General features: G+C 40.0%; 1 pseudogene; it reads right to left on the bottom strand.

Annotated features, from left to right (window-relative positions):
* Window positions 1-16,174: 16,174 nt before the first annotated feature.
* Window positions 16,175-16,843, bottom strand: LOC132224325 (glycolipid transfer protein-like; annotated as a pseudogene).
* Window positions 16,844-17,194: the final 351 nt, after the last annotated feature.

The following is a 17,194-nucleotide window of genomic DNA, read 5'->3' as shown; positions in this document are numbered from 1 at the left end:
TATATGGATTCCCTTATTTAAAATTTCCCCTCACTTCATGTTCTATGCCAGGAGGGCAGACAATCATGGACCAAACTCACAATGTTCATATTATAGCCTCACCTCTGCCATTAACCAGTTGTGGTTCCTTAAGCAAATCATTTTCCCTCTGTGGGCCCCCCTTCATTCAACTGTAGAATGAATGTAGTTGGACTAAGTCAGTTGTTCCCAGATAGCAGTCTATAGACAGGTATCAGTCAGTGACAAAATATTTATAAGACATTACTGAACAAAAAATTATATAAAGATAATGTAGCTTTTGGTTAAGCTAAATTCAGTCAATTTGTAAAATTCTGAACCTATGTACTTATTGGTATTGGATTTAAAAAGGCCATTATTTTATGATATGCTGATAATAGAAATGGTAACATTTTTAAGCATATCTCCACTTGGCTATATTCAAATTTAGCAAGCTTATATAATTTCTTATGTTTTAAAAATATTATTGGTATATTATAATCAAAAGGTAATTAGATTGTATCTAAAATTCCTTCTTGCTCTGACATTTATAGAATTATGCATCCTATAACTTTTTCTTGCCCAGGCTTTACCATCTCTTTAGAGCCACATTCAAAAGTTTTGCTTTAAGAACCACTGTACTGAGCACCCATTTCAAAAGCATCTCCAAAAGATGTTGAAGTAGTCTGTTATAAATTAGTGGTTCTCATTTACCCTATCAATCCAAATCCCAATAAGCTTCAATATACAATACCCAAATGTTTACCACCTCCAATATTGGAGGAATAAACAATGACTGATGTTTCACAGAATGAGAGAGAGGAAGAGAGAGGGAGAGAGAGAGGGAGAGGGAGAGGGAGAGGGAGAGGGAGAGGGAGAGAGGGAGAGGGAGAGGGAGAGGGAGAGGGAGAGGGAGAGGGAGAGGGAGAGGGAGAGGGAGAGGGAGAGAAGACCAGGAACTCTACATTCCCTCTTCCCTGGATTTTGGGATCCCAGGAGTGTCTGACTTAAATATCACTGCCACGATATGAGTTTGCCTTTCTCAGTACCACACTAGAGTTCACCAAGCTTGCCTTCACTGTAGTAGCCAGATATATGTTAATCCACAATGATACTACTACGTCACATAGGTGCAGAGATTTATGCATTTCAGAAACCTTTTATTTCTTTATCTTGTTGGAGCTATCCTGTATAAGCTGATTTTACCACCTGAAGAAGACAGGTCATTGGCATTAAATATATTACATAAAATAAAAAAAATAGTTACCACTAACACAAGAAGAGTCTATATTATCCTGATTTAAAGTAACTTTTGTGTTAAAAAGGTAGCTTTTATGAAAATATCCCAGTTTACTCTTGGAGACTCAAAAGAAAAATAAGCTTTTATTGTCCTTTAGTTTGTTTGGGGTGTGTGTGTGTGTGTGTGTGTGTATGTGTGTGTGTGTGTGTGTGTGTGTGACATTACATATTTAAAAAATGTAGCTCCATGTCAAAATGTTCCTGGCTTTATTGCTGACAAATCATGCCTGCTTTTTCTGTTTTTGAGAACACTTCTCCTAAAGAGAATTTCTAGAAAGTTGTAGGACATTAACCTCACAGTTGGGTCAAGAAGTTTTCAAAATGAAAAAAAAAAGAACATCAGAATGAAGAAGTACTGGGAATGAAATAGGAAAGAAAAGGGATCTTTGATGTCAGGTTTCAAAGATATTTAAAATGATCAGGAGTCTCCTTCTCAATGCAGAGCCTTGGAAACCAAAGTTGCACATCAGAATGGAAGCAATATTGGAAAAGAAAGAGCTTCCATTAATTACCCTATTCCAAGGCAGTGAAGGATATCTAAAAAGCTTGTGAGTAGTAAAATGTCTTGCCAATGACTCTGAAACCTGTCAACTTGACATTCTTTTCTTCCTTCTGCCTTACAATGAAGGAAAAGATAACTAGAGTCAATGAGATATTTTGTCTTGAGGTGTCCCAACAAAACAGCAGCCAGCACAGTATTTGATGTTTAAAATGGTGCTTGTCCATGGTCAAAGGATAACCATATACTTTATCATTTAAGCTGTGACATTTTTTAAAAAATATGTTTCTATTGATTTCAGAGAGGAAGGGAAAGGGAGAGAGAGCTGGAAACATCAATGTTGAGAGAGTTTTATTGATTGGCTGCCTCCTGCATGCCCCACACTGGAGATGGAGCCCGCAACCTGAGCATGTGCTCTCACTGGGAATTGAACTGTTACCTCCTGGTTCATAGGTTGACGCTCAACCACTGAGCCACACCAGCTGGGCAAACTGGGACATTTTAAGGGTAAAAGTGGCACTACAAATAATTATAGGTATAAACTATAACTATCCCCAGACAAACCAGCAACTCTGATCACTCTAGTCATGAACTCTAGTCACAAAGAATAAAATTCAGATGGTAAATTTATTTTCAGACATGGCTGACTAAATAGAGGCTGTGACAATCTGACTGTAGTCAATTTAGAGGCTGCTGCTGGACTCAGATGTCAGGTGGTTATTCAAAGATACCCAGATGTTCTCCAAAGATAACTCAACTCTGTCTCTAATTTTAGGCTTATGATGTTTATAATTATGTAAAACTACTGATTAAGAAATACAACTGTCACAGCACAGAATAAAAAGTATGTAAACAATTCTACTGCATTATAATATTACCAAGAGTATATAATAGGAAAACAATTTTCCATGGAAGATCCAGTGATTTCAAGAAAACAAGAGAGTTGTTGTTCCCCCAGGAGCTCACCGATATAGCTCACTCTACTGTCAATAATCTAATTTACATCAACGTGCAAATGGTTCATAATGATATTTTTGAACCAAGTTTTCAGGCCCAATATGATTGCTAGAGTTAGAGAATGACCCTTATTATAAGAAATGGAAAAGAGAAATAGTTCCACAATACAACCTCCGTAACATCTGACCTTCTTTCAGCATATCTATACAATATCCGCAAATCAATAAACGTGATACATCACATAAACAAACTGAAAGAAAAAAATCACATAGTCATATCAACTGATGCAGAAAAAGCGTTTGACAAAATTCAACACCCATTTTTGATAAAAACTCTCAGCAAGGTGGGAATTGAAGGATCATACCTCAACATAATAAAAGCCATATATGACAAACCCACAGCCAACATCATACTTAATGGACAACAACTTACACCATTTCCCCTAAGAACAGGAAAAAGACAGGGATGCCCACTCTCACCACTCCTGTTCGACATAGTAATGGAAGTATTAGCCATTGCAATTAGACAAGAAGAAGACATAAAAGGCATCCAAATTGGAAAAGAAGAAGTAAAACTGTCCTTATTTGTAGATGACATGATATTATACTTAAAAAACCCTAAAGACTCCATCAAAAAACTATTAGACTTAATAAAAGAATTCGACAATGTAGCAGGATACAAAATTAATGCCAAGAAATCTATGGCATTTCTATACACCAATAGTGAACTTGCAGAAAGAGAGACAAAAAAAGCAATCCCATTTACCATTGCACCAAAAAAATTAAGCTACCTAGGAATAAATTTAACTAAAGAGGCAAAAGACCTCTACTCAGAAAGCTACAGGACGTTGAAAAAAGACATAAAGGAAGACATAAAGAGATGGAAGAACATACCATGTTCTTGGATTGGTAGAATCAACATCATTAAAATGTCCATACTGACCAAAGCAATCTATAAATTCAATGCACTTCCCATTAAAATACCAATGGCATATTTCACAGACCTAGAACGAACTCTTCAAAAATTCATCTGGAATAAAAAACGACCCGGAATAGCTGCAGCGACCCTGAGAAAAAACAAAGTAGGAGGGATCTCAATACCAGATATCAAGATGGATTACAAAGACACTGTTCTCAAAACTGCCTGGTACTGGCACAAGAACAGACATATAGATCAATGGAATAGAATAAAGAGCCCAGAAATCAGCCCCAACCAATACGCTCAATTAATATTTGACAAAGGAGGCAAGACCATACAATGGAGTCAAGATAGTCTCTTCAATAAATGGTGTTGGGAAAATTGGACAGATACATGCAAGAAAATGAAACTAGACCACCAACTTACACCATACACAAAAATAAACTCAAAATGGATAAAGGAGTTAAATATACGACGTGAAACCTTAAAAATACTAGAAGAATCCAAAGGCAACAAAATCTCAGACATATGCAGAAGCAATTTCTTCACCGATACAGATACTAGGGCATTGGAAACTAAAGAGAAAATAAACAAATGGGACTACATCAAAATAAAATGTTTCTGCACAGCAAAAGAAATCATCAACAAAACAACAAGAAAGCCCACTACATGGGAGAACATATTTGCCAATGCTATCACTGATAAGGGTTTAACCTCCAACATTTATAGGGAACTCATACAACTCAACAAAAGGAAGATAAACAATCCAATCAAAAAAATGGGCAAAGGACCTAAATAGACACCTTTCAAAAGAGAACATTCGGAAAGCCAAGAGAGATATGAAAAAATGCTCAAAGTCGCTAATCATCCGAGATATGCAAATCAAAACAACAATGAGGAACCATCTCACACCTGTCAGAATGGCTATCACCAACAAATCAACAAACGACAAGTGCTGGAGAGGATGTGGAGAAAAAGGAACACTTGTGCACTGCTGGTGGGACTGCAGACTGGTGCAGCCACTATGGAAGACAGTATGGAGTTTCCTCAAAAAACTAAAAATGGAACTCCCATTTGACCCTGTGATCCCACTTCTAGGAATATATCCCAAGAAACCAGAAACACCAATCAGAAAGGATATATGCACCCCTATGTTCATAGCAGCACAATTCACCATAGCTAAGATCTGGAAACAGCCTAAGTGCCCATCTGTAGATGAATGGATTAGAAAACTGTGGTACATCTACACGATGGGATACTATGCTGCTATAAAAAAGAAGGAACTCTTACCATTTGCAACTGCATGGATGGAACTGGAGAGCATTATGCTAAATGAAATAAGCCAGTCAATGAAGGAAAAATACCACATGATGTCACTCATTTCTGGATAATAAAGACCATTATAAAGTTATGAACAAAAAATAGATACAGAGGCAGAGCTGCCTTGAACAGACTGTCAAACTACAGCACGAAGGCCGGGGAAGGGGGGAGGGCAGGAGGGGGGTGGATAAGAGATCAACCAAAGGACTTGTATGCATGCATATAAGCATAACCAATGGACATAAGACACTGGAGGATAGGGGAGGCCAGGGGATTGTCAAGGGCGGGGGGGAAAAAAAAGGAGACACATGTAATACTTTTTGTAATACTTTAAGCAATAAAAAAAAAATTAGGGGGGAAAAAAAACAACTACAAATGGAAATCCCATTTGACCCTGTGATCCCACTTCTAGGAATATAGCCCAGGAAAACAGAAACACCAATCAAAAAGGATATATGCACCCCTATGTTCATAGCAGCACAATTCACCATAGCTAAGATCTGGAAACAGGCTAAGTGCCCATCTGTAGATGAATGGATTAGAAAACTGTGGTGCATCTACACGATGGAATACTATGCTGCTGTAAAAAAGAAGGAACTCTTACCATTTGCAACACCATGGATGGAACTGTAGAGCATTATGCTAAGTGAAATAAGCCAGTCAATGAAGGAAAAATACCATATGATCTCACTCATTTCTGTATAATAAAGACCATTATAAACTTATGAACAAAAAATAGATACAGAGGCAGAGCTGCCTCGAACAGACTGTCAAAATACAGCAGGAAGGCCGGGGAGCGTGGGGGGGGAAGGGAGGGGGTAATAGATCAACCAAAGGACTTGTATGCATGCATATAAGCATAAACAATGGACACAAGACACTGGGCGGTAGGGGAGGCCAGGGAATTGTCAAGGGCGGGGGGAAAAAAAGGAGGCATATGTAATACTCTTTGTAATACTTTGTAATGTAAGCAATAAAAAAAAATAAACAAGTTAGGAAACACTTTGAAAGGACATATCAATAAAGAATAATAAAGAAAACAAAACGGACTCAAGAAAATGGTGGCGGTATAAACGGACGTGTCCTTTGCCTTGTCCTGGAGCAGATAAGGGTGTGCAGCTGAAACAGGTAACATACAGCCCGAATAGGCAGAGGATTTTCAGCTGAGAGACTGTCTGCAGCTGGGAAAGACCGAGAACCCCCAGAAAAAAAAAGGATGGTTGGAGACTGCGGCTGAAACCTCTCTAGGTGCACCAGCTAAGCAGCGGAGACTGCGCCATCTTGGGTGGCTGTTGCCGGCATCCAGAGATCAGCAACTAACCTGGAAACAAGGGATCTCAAGCAGCGTGACTGCGTGAACTCAGAGGAGCACTGCTTCTTCTCACAGAAAGGTTAGACTCCCCTAAAGGTGCAGTTTGCAATTCGGGTTGGAGAGAGGACCTAGCTTGTGCGCGGGGCGAAATCTGCGCCCCACAGAGTCCGCAGCCGTTGGGGCCAGCGTGACCCGCAAGTGGGGAAGGGGCCCCACAGGGCTGCTGGCAGAAGGGAACGTTAAAAATAAGCCCAAAGCTGGACTGGATGTAAAAAAGCAGCCTTGGACTTTGCCAGTGTCCCGGCTGCTTGGTGCCAGGGGCCAGTGGGCGCGCAGAGACTTCGCGCAGACCTGGAAGGTGGAGGCTTGAGAATTCGCACAACATATCAGGTTCTTGTTACAGTTCCCCTTAGATCCGTGCATTTGATTATTAAACCCAGTGCATGGGATTCCCCAGTTGGGGTCATTCCCAGAGCCTGTAGGGGAAAGTTCTTTTTGGGGAGCTTGGGAAACAGAGTGGGCAGTAACAATTAAAGAACCAGCTCTGGGCAGTGGACTTTCCCAAATCAGTTTCAAGTACCATAGAGAAAAAAAACCCTACTGATAGAGAGGACTTATAGCCTCGGAGGTCAATCCAGACACACTGCCACCCAGAGGCAGAGCCATGAACTGTCTCTTCTGTGATCACAAATAAAGGCAGTCTGGTATACAAATACAACCTGCCTCAAAATCAGGACTGTGGTTTATGGCACGGAGGGACAGTGTATCGCAGGGAAATTCAACACTCTCCTGAATGGCTGGCAGGACTAAGGCATGCCAAAATGAAGAGTAGAAGATCTGAAGCACCTTCACTACTGCATATTTTTATTTTTAATTCTTTTTTTCACCATATCATTAAGAAACTATTTTATTATTATTTTTATTTTTTTTCATCACTTGATTTTACCTTTTTAATTACTACATTTTTCTAACCAGTATTATTGCTATCATTTTACCATTTTTTTCAAGTGTCATTTTATTTTTTATTTTTTTTATTTTTCTTTATTTTATTTTGGGATTAGTGTTCTACACTCTATTTTCATCGTTCCTTTAGCATCATTTCTCTCTATCTCACATTTACCCTTAAGTCAAAACTCTCTCCCTCACTTTTCCCCTTTTGTTGTCCTGTTTCTCTTACCCTATTCCTGCTTTAGATTTTCCCTATTCCTTCTTTTTACCCACTGTCTAAATTTCGCCCTACTTATATATCTAATTTCCAATCCCTTGCTCTAAATCCATATACAACTATCTCTTATCTTTCTTCACTATCCAATTTTTTTTTCTCTCTCTCTGTCATTTTGCTAGTGTTTGCTTGATTTTGAGTATATTGGGTATTTCTATGCTTGTTTGGGAGATTGTTTTGTTTTTCATTTTCATTTTTCTGTTTTGCTTATTTTTTCTTTCTTGGTTATTTTTGTGCTTCTGTTTTCCCTTGCCTTGCTTGATATCAGTGGTTTTTTGTAGTTTGCATTAATCTCCAGGAATCTGCTGCTGGAATTCATTGAGATTAGTTGTGGTTCTCTTAGAGTTTTCTCCCATACAAATAGCCTCTTCCCCACCTCTATTTCATTCTCTCTCTTACTTTTTTTTGTCTCTTTGTTTTTTTCTTCTCTCCCTTTTCCCAATCTCATTTTAGCACTCCTTTTTGTTTTTTCTTTTTCTCTTTAATCTTTTTCTCTTTTTTCTTCTTTATCCCCTAATTCTCTTCGCTCGGGTGGTCACCTTTATTTGGGGTTATTAATATCATGAATACATTTTGTTCAGTACCTTGTACGTTGTGCCTTGTTGTGTTGTATTTTGTGCCTTTAACTCAATGCAGCAGAGAGAGAACTACATAACCAAACACATAGAGAAGAGAGATCATGGTGAAACAAAGAACCAACCCACATATGAAAGAAAAACAAGCATCATCAGAAAAGGAAGTAAACGAAATGGAGGCAATGGGGGCAAGCAACCTGTCAGAGAAAGAATTCAGAGAAATGGCCATAAGGTGGATGAAAAGAATGGAAGACAAATTCAACAATATATGTAGGAACCAAGAGGAAATGAAGAAGAACCAAGAGGAAATGAAGAGAAACCAAGAAGGAATGAGAAATGACATCACTGCTATAAAGAACTCAATAGAAAGCATCAACAGTAGACTAGAAGAAGCAGAGGTCCGAATCAGCGAGCTAGAAGACAAGGTAGGAAAAAATACCCAAACAGAACAGCTTCTAGAAAAAAAAATTAAAAAGTAGGAGGAGAGCCTAAGAGAACTCTGGGACAACACTAAACAAAACAACATCCGAATAATAGGGGTGCCAGAAGGAGAGGAAACTGAGCAAGGAATAGAAAACCCGTTTGAAAAAATAGTAACAGAAAATTTCCCTGCTATAGGGAAGAAAAAACTCACACAAATCCAAGAAGCTCACAGAGTCCCAAACAAAATGAACCCAAAAAGACCGACGCCAAGGCACATAATAATTAAATTGGCAAACACCAACAACAAAGCAAGAATATTAAAAGCAGCCAGAGAGAGACAGAAAGTTACCTCCAAAGGATCCCCCATCAGACTAGCGACCGATTTCTCAACAGAAACACATCAGGCAAGAAGGGAATGGAATGATATATACAAAGTCATGCAAAGGAAGGGTCTGAATCCAAGAATACTGTACCCAGCGAGGCTATCAATCAAAATTGAGGGTCAAATCAGGAGCTTCACAGACAAAAACGGTCTACGGGAGTTTATTACAACCATGCCAGCAATGCAAGAAATGCTAAAGGGTCTGCTGTAAATAGAAAAAATAGGAAACAAAGAAGGAATGCAGCAGTAAAGAACAAAAATGGCGACTAACAAATTTCTATCAATAATAACTTTAAATGTAAATGGATTAAATTCCCCAGTCAAAAGGCATAGGGTAAATGAGTGGATAAGAAAACAAGACCCATATATCTGCTGTCTACAGGAAACCCACCTCAGAAAAAAAGACGCACACAGACTGATGGTGAAGGGATGGAAAAAGGTTTTTCAGGCCAATGGAAGTGAAAAAAAAGCTGGGGTAGCAATACTTATATCTGAAAAATTAGATCTCAAAGTGAAGGACATAAAAAGAGATAAAGAAGCCCACCACATAATACTAAAGGGAGCAGTCCAACAAGAAGAAATAACTCTGGTAAATATATATGCACCCAATATAGGAGCACCCAGATACGTAAGAAATCTTCTGGAGGAGATCAAGGGAGAGATTGACAGCAATACAATCATAGTAGGGGACCTTACCACCCCATTATCACCACTGGACAAATCCTCTAAACAGAAACTCAGCAAAGAAACATCAATCCTAAATGACTCACTAGATCAGATGGAATTAATTGACATCTTCAGAACATTTCACCCCAAAGCCACAGAATATACATTCTCCTCAAGTGCACATTTGTCATCTTCAAAGATAGACCATATATTGGGTCACAGACAAAGTCTCTTCAAATTCAAGAAAATTGAAATCATATCAAGCATCTTCTCAGACCACAAAGGCATAAAACTGGAAATCAACTACAACAAAAACAATCCAGAAAAATCAAACACATGGAGACTAAATAGCATGCTATTAAACAACAACTGGGTTGCCAGTGAGATCAAAGAAGAAATAAAAAACATCATGAAAACAAATGACAATGAAAACACAACAATCCAAAACCTATGGGACACAGCAAAAGCAGTCTTGAGAGGGAAGTTCATAGCTCTACAAGCCTACTGCAAGAAATAAGAAACAATGAGAATAAATGACCTAACTCTACAACTCGAAGAGTTAGAAAGAGAGCAACAAAAAAAGCCCACTGTAAGCAGAAGGAAGGAAATAACAAAGATCAAAGCGGAGACAAACGACATAGAGACCAAAAAAACAATACAAAAGATCAACAAAACCAAGAGCTGGTTTCTTGAAAGGATAAACAAGATTGATACACCTCTAGCCAGGCTCACCAAGAAACAAAGAGAGAGGACCCAAATTAACAAAATCAGAAATGAAAGAGGTGAAATAATAACAGACCCCATAGAAATACAAAGGATTGTTAGAAAATACTATGAACAACTCTACTCCAACAAACTAGACAACCTGGAGGAAATGGACATATTCCCAGAAAAATACAACCTTCCAAAACTTAATCAGGAGGAATCTAAAAATCTCAATAGGCCAATAACTATGGAGGAAATCAAAGCAGTAATCAAAAAGCTTCCAGCAAACAAAAGCCTGGGGCCAGATGGCTTCACAAGGGAGTTTTACCAAACATTCAAGGAAGACCTAAAACCTATCCTCCTCAGACTATGTCAAAAAATCCAAGAGGAAGGAACACTTCCCAGCTCATTCTATGAAGCCAATATCACCCTAATCCCAAAACCAGATAAAGACAATACAATGAAAGAGAATTATAGGCCAATATCTCTCATGAACATAGATGCCATAATCCTCAACAAAATCCTAGCAAATCGGATCCAGCAGTACATCAAAAAGATCATACACCATGACCAACTTGGATTTATCCCAGGGATGCAAGGATGGTACAATATCCGCAAATCAATAAATGTGATACATCACATAAACAAATTGAGAGAAAAAAACCACATAGTCATATCAATTGATGCGGACAAAGCATTTGACAAAATCCAACACCCTTTCTTGATAAAAACTCACAGCAACATAGGAATTGAGGGATCATAGCTCAACATAATAAAAGCCATATATGACAAACCCACAGCCAACATCATACTCAATGGGCAAAATCTAAAACCATTCTCCCTAAAAACAGGAACAAGACAGGGATGCCCCCTCTCACCACTCCTGTTCAACATAGTACTGGAAGTACTAGCCATTGCGATCAGACAAGAAGAAGAAATAAAAGGCATCCAGATTGGAAAAGAAGAAGTAAAACTGTCCTTATTTGCAAATGACATGATACTGTACATACAGAACCCTAAAGACTCCATCAAAAAATTATTAGACTTAATATAAGAATTCGGCAATTTAGCAGGATACAAAATTAATGGTAAGAAATCCATGGCATTTCTTTACACCAATAGTGACCTTACAGAAAGTGAAACTGCAGAAGCAATCCCATTTACCATTGCACCAAAAAATTAAAATACCTAGGAATAAACTTAACTAAGGAGGTAAAAGACTTATATGCCAAAAACTACAGGACACTGAAAAAAGAGATAGAGGAAGACAGAAACAGATGGAAGAATATACCGTGTTCATGGATTGGTAGAATCAACATCATCAAAATGTCCATACTACCCAAAGCAATTTATAGATTCAGTGCAATCCCCATTAAATTCCCAATGGCATATTTCACAAATCTAGAATGAACGTTCCAAAAATTCATCTGGAATAAAAAGACCCCGAATAACTGCAGCAATCCTGAGAAAGAACAAAGTAGGTGGGATCTCAATACCAGATGCCAAACTGTATTGCAAAGCCACTGTTCTTAAAACAGCTTGGTACTGGCACAAGAACAGACATATAGATCAATGGAATAGAATAGAGACTCCAGAAATCGACCCAAACCACTACGCTCAATTAATATTCGACAAAGGAGGCAAGAGCATACAATGGAGTCAAGACAGTCTCTTCAATAAATGGTGTTGGGAAAATTGGACAGATACATGCAAAAAGATGAAACTAGACCACCAACTCACACCATACACAAAAATAAACTCAAAATGGATAAAAGACTTAAACATAAGACAGGAAACCATAAAAATACTAGAGGAATCCACAGGCAGTGAAATCGCAAACATATGCCGAAGGAATTTCTTCTCTGATAATGCTCCTAGGGCAATGGAAACTAAAGAGAAAATAAACAAATGGGACTACATCAAAATAAAAAGCTTTTGCACAGCAAAGGAAACCATCAACAAAACAACAAGAAGACCCACTGCATGGGAGAACATATTTGCCAATGATACCACCGATAAGGGTTTAATCTCCAACATTTACAGGGATCTCATGAAACTTAACAAAAGGAAGATAAACAATCCAATAAAAAAAAATGGGCAAAGGACCTAGATAGACACTTTTCGAAAAAGGACATACAGAAGGCCGAAAGACATATGAAAACATGCTCAAAGTCACTAATTATACGAGAGATGCAAATCAAAACGACAATGCGTTATCATCTCACACCTGTCAGAATGGCTATCATCAACAAATCAACAAACAACAAGTGTTGGAGAGGATGTGGAGAAAAAGTAACTCTTCTGCACTGCTGGTGGAAATGCAGACTGGTGCAGCCACCGTGGAGAACAGTATGGAGCTACCTCAAAAAACTAAAAATGGAACTCCCATTTGACCCAGTGATCCCACTTCTAGGAATATATCCCAAGAAACCAGAAACGCCAATCAGAAAGGATATATGCACCCCTATGTTCATAGCAGCACAATTCACCATAGCTAAGATTTGGAAACAGCCTAAGTGCCCATCAGCAGATGAGTGGATTAGAAAACTGTGGTACATATACACAATGGAATACTATGCTGCAGTAAAAAAAAAAAAGGAACTCTCGCCTTTTGCAACAGCATGGATGGAACTGGAGAGCATTATGCTAAGTGAAATAAGCCAGTCAGAGAAAGATAAATACCACATGATCTCACTCACTTGTGGATTATAGAGAACAACATAAACTGATGAAAAGGGACAGACCCAAAGACTGAGAAACAGCGATCAGGCTATAAATCCCCAGAAGGAAAGTAGAGAAGGGCGGGGGTAAGGGGAAGAGATCAACAGAAGGACTTGTATACATGTATATAAGCCAAACCAATGGACATGGACAACAGGGGGATGGGAGCATGAGTGTGCGGGGCGGGGGGGGGGGGAGGTTGGGGGTTAATGGGGAGGATGAGGACACATTTGTAATACCTTAACTAATAATAATAATAATAATAATAATAATAATAATAATTTTTAAAAAAAGAAACAAAGAGAGAGGACCCAAATAAACACAATCAGAAATGAAAGATGCAAAATAACCACAGACCCCACAGAAATACAAAATATTGTTTAAAAAAATACTGTGAACTACTCTTTTCCAATAAACTGGTCAACCTAGAAGAAATGGACATATTCCTAGAAAAATAAGACCTTCCAAAACTCAACCAAGAAGAATAAAAAAAATCTCAACAGGCTGATAACTAAGGAGAAAATTGAAGTAGTCATCAAAAAACTTCCAGCAAAGCCTGGGGCCAGAAGGCTTCACAAGGGAGTTTTACCAAACATTCAATGAAGAACTAAAACCTATCCTCCTCAGACTATTACAAAAAATTCAAGAGGAGGGCACACTTCCAAGCACTTTCTATGAAGCCAGCATTCCCATAATTACAAAACCAACATGAAGAAAAACAACTACAGGCCAATATCCCTGATAAACATAGATGCTAAAATCCTCAACAAAATTCTAGCAAATTGGATCCAGCTTTACATTAGAATGATCATACACCATGACCAAGTGGGATTTATTCCAGGGATGCAAGACTGGTAAAATATCTGAAAATCAATAAATGTGATATATCACATAAATGAATTGAGAGACAAAAATTACATAATCATAGGAATTGATGCAGAAAAATCATTTCACAAAATCCAACACCCTTTCCTGATAAAAACTCTCAGTAAAGTGGGAATTGAGGGATCATATCTCAACATAATAAAAGCCTTATATGACAAACCTACAGGGAACATCATACTCAATGAACAAAACCTAAAAACATTTCCCCAAGAACAGTAACAAGATAGGGATGCCCACATTCACCATTCTGGTTTGACATAATACTGGAAGTGTTAGCCATAGCTATCAAACAAGAAGAAGAAATAAAAGGCATCTAAATTGGAAAAGAAGAAGTAAAATTGTCATTATTTTCAGATGACATGATATTTTACAGAGAAAACCCTAAAGACTCCATCAAAAAACTACTATAATTAATAAATGAATTGAGCAATGTAGCAGGATACAAAATTAACACCCAGGAATCTATGGCTTTTTTATACACCAACTAGAGGCCTGGTGCTCGAATTTGTGCACAGGTGGGGTCCGGCCGGCCCACCCTGATGGGGGCCCATTGGGCCGGGTCGGCAAGGGGTAGGGAAGGGGCCACGGGTGGTTGGCCAGCCAACCCCACCCCCAATTGGAGTGTTGGAGGCAGATCAGGGGCTGGGCTGGCCAAGGGGGTGGGTAGGCCAAATCAGGGCCTGGATCAGGCTGGTTGGCTGCCACAGTGCACGCCATAGCCACTGGTCATTCTGGTCATTCCACCATTCCACTGGTCATTCTGGTCACTCCACTGTTCCAGTCATTCTGGTTGTTTCACCATTCCAGTCGCTGGGCTTTTATATATATAGATTAGAGGCCCAGTGCACGAAATTTGTGCACTTGGGGGTTGTCCCTCAGCCCGGCCTGCACCCTCTCCAATTTGGGACACCTTGGGGGATCCCTGTGGGATCGGGCCTAAACCGGCAGTCAGACATTCCTCTCACAATCTGGGACTGCTGACTCCCAACCACTCACCTGCCTGCCTGCCTGATTGCTCCTAACCACTTCTGCCTGCCAGCCTGATCACCCCTAAACACTTCCCTGTCAGCCTGAGCAATGTCTAACTGCTCCCCTGCCAGTTTGACTGCCCCCAACTGCCTTCCCCTGCAGGCCTAATACCCCCCAACTGCCCTCCCCTGTAGGCCCAGTCACCCCTAACTGCCCTCCCCTGCTAGCTTGGTCACTTCTAACTGCCCTCCCCTGCTGACCTGATCGCCCACAACTGCCCTTCCCTGCCAGCCATCTTGTGATGACGGGGTGGCCATCTTGTGGACACATGGGGGTGGCCATGTTGTGCAATGGTTTGGCAATCAATTTGCATATTTCCTCTTTATTATATAGGATTTTTTATTCCAAAATAGAGATTTGTTTATTAAGAATTATTTAGTGTTTGCATAAAAATCACCAGTTGTTCCTCATAGGGTTTTGAACACACATGAATTCTTTGGGGGTTCCTTTATTCACCCCAACACTTGCAAAATACAGCTCTTGTTAGTACCAGGAGGGACAGTTAAGGCAGCAAGGTGATTCCTTGGGTCTCGGCATTGGGAGGCCTTCTGAGAGAACACACATGATAGGTAGTTTCTTAGGTGGGGTAGGCTGTCCCTGAAGAAAATACTTATGCAGAAGAATGCAAATTTAGTCATCTCTGGTCAGTTACTCATACCTGATAGCTTTAAAATAAAGTCATCTTGGGCAAGGTCATCAAAGGCTTGCTGGTTGTTTTCAAATATAAAAACTGTCTGGACAAAGACAGTAGGAAAGAGTGGGGTCTATACTGACAGCGTTGTGAGGCTGGGCTGTGCAATCACAGGAGCACACAGCAGTATGCTTTAAAAAATAAAATACTGTATATTTTCAAATCAGACTCCTCATGGTCCTTAGATGGCCCAAAACATCACTGCACCAGATCCTCATTTTTAAAATGAGGTGTATGACAGGGCTCCCCCAGGATCATGCACCACATAGGGGGACGGGGACAGAAAACCCTAGGACTTGACTTATTAGCAACATTAACTGATTTTTATCACACTGAAATGAAGGCAGTTGGTCTGTGCTGCTGTGAAATTCAAAGGTGATTCATAAGTAGGGTGGTTATTTATTGCTCTTTTAGGATAGACCCCCAAAATGACTTTTCAGAAACCAGGGCTGTCCCCTGCAACCCCAGCCAGACTCTGGGTCACTCTGGGAGATGCAGGCCAAGGCAGCCTCTAGGTTGCTTCACAGTGATTCTGGCTTGTCTGTTTCTGGGAGTGCTGACCGCTGGGCACACCTACACCTTGTAGTTGAGGTTAGCATTCATCTTGGTGTACATCTTGTAGATGACGTTGATGCTGCTGGCCGTGTAGTTGACCAGGAACAGGTGGACCTTCTCCAGGCACTCCTCCTCCATCACATTCTGGCTCTTGGAGAGTGCTTTTAGGAAGTCAGACTTGTAGGAAGTGGCATACAGTGCTGCCTGGAAGGTCTTCTGCAAGATCCAGCTGTGCTACTTCTTAAGCACCATCTTGTAGGCCTTGGTGGCATTGACGAGGATGAGGTTGGGGTGGCTAACATCCCACTCTCCATCTCAAATGCTCTGCAGGAAGACCTGAATGAAGTGGAGGCCCCTTTTCAGGCACATCAGCTCCAGCATGCCCCTCACTTTGAGCCTCTCTGCTCCAAACATTTCCTTCTCTGCCTCCAGGATGTTCTGCAGGGTCTGGAACTTGACCGGGTCAGTGTTGTACACAGCTTTGATTTTCGTGATGTTACCACTTATGTCTGCCTTGATGGGCGTAAACACTGGGGACCCAAGGCAATCAAAGAAGGGCAGCAAGTGGGACACTGCCTCCAGGAAGGGCCCGGTCTTGATCTGCTTGTACGCGGGCAGCAGTTTCAGCAGGTGCTCGGCCAGCAATGCCATTTCGGGGTTGAGGCTGGCGGTGATGCCCCAGCCAGCACCCCGACCCCCCCTCGGCTGCCACCGTCCATGCCTGGGCCATCACTACCGACTAGACCTGTCGGCCCAAGACTATTATTAGTATAGATAATGAACTCAAAGAAAGAGATACTAAAAAAAAAAATTCCATTTACCATTGCAACAAAAAATTTACGATACCAGGAATAAATATAACAAGGGAGGTAAAGGACATGTACTCAGAAAATTACAGGATGCTGAAAAAGGGATCGAGGAAGACACAAACAAATGGGAGAATATGTTGATGTCCATGGACTAGTAAAATCAACATCATTAAAATGTCCATACTACACAAAACAATCTATAGATACAATGCAATCCCCATTAAAATAC

The sequence above is a fragment of the Myotis daubentonii genome, chromosome X (genome assembly GCF_963259705.1).
Source record: "Myotis daubentonii chromosome X, mMyoDau2.1, whole genome shotgun sequence".
In the NCBI taxonomy this organism is placed as follows: Eukaryota; Metazoa; Chordata; class Mammalia; order Chiroptera; family Vespertilionidae; genus Myotis; species Myotis daubentonii.
This window is presented reverse-complemented; position numbering and strand designations above follow the sequence as displayed.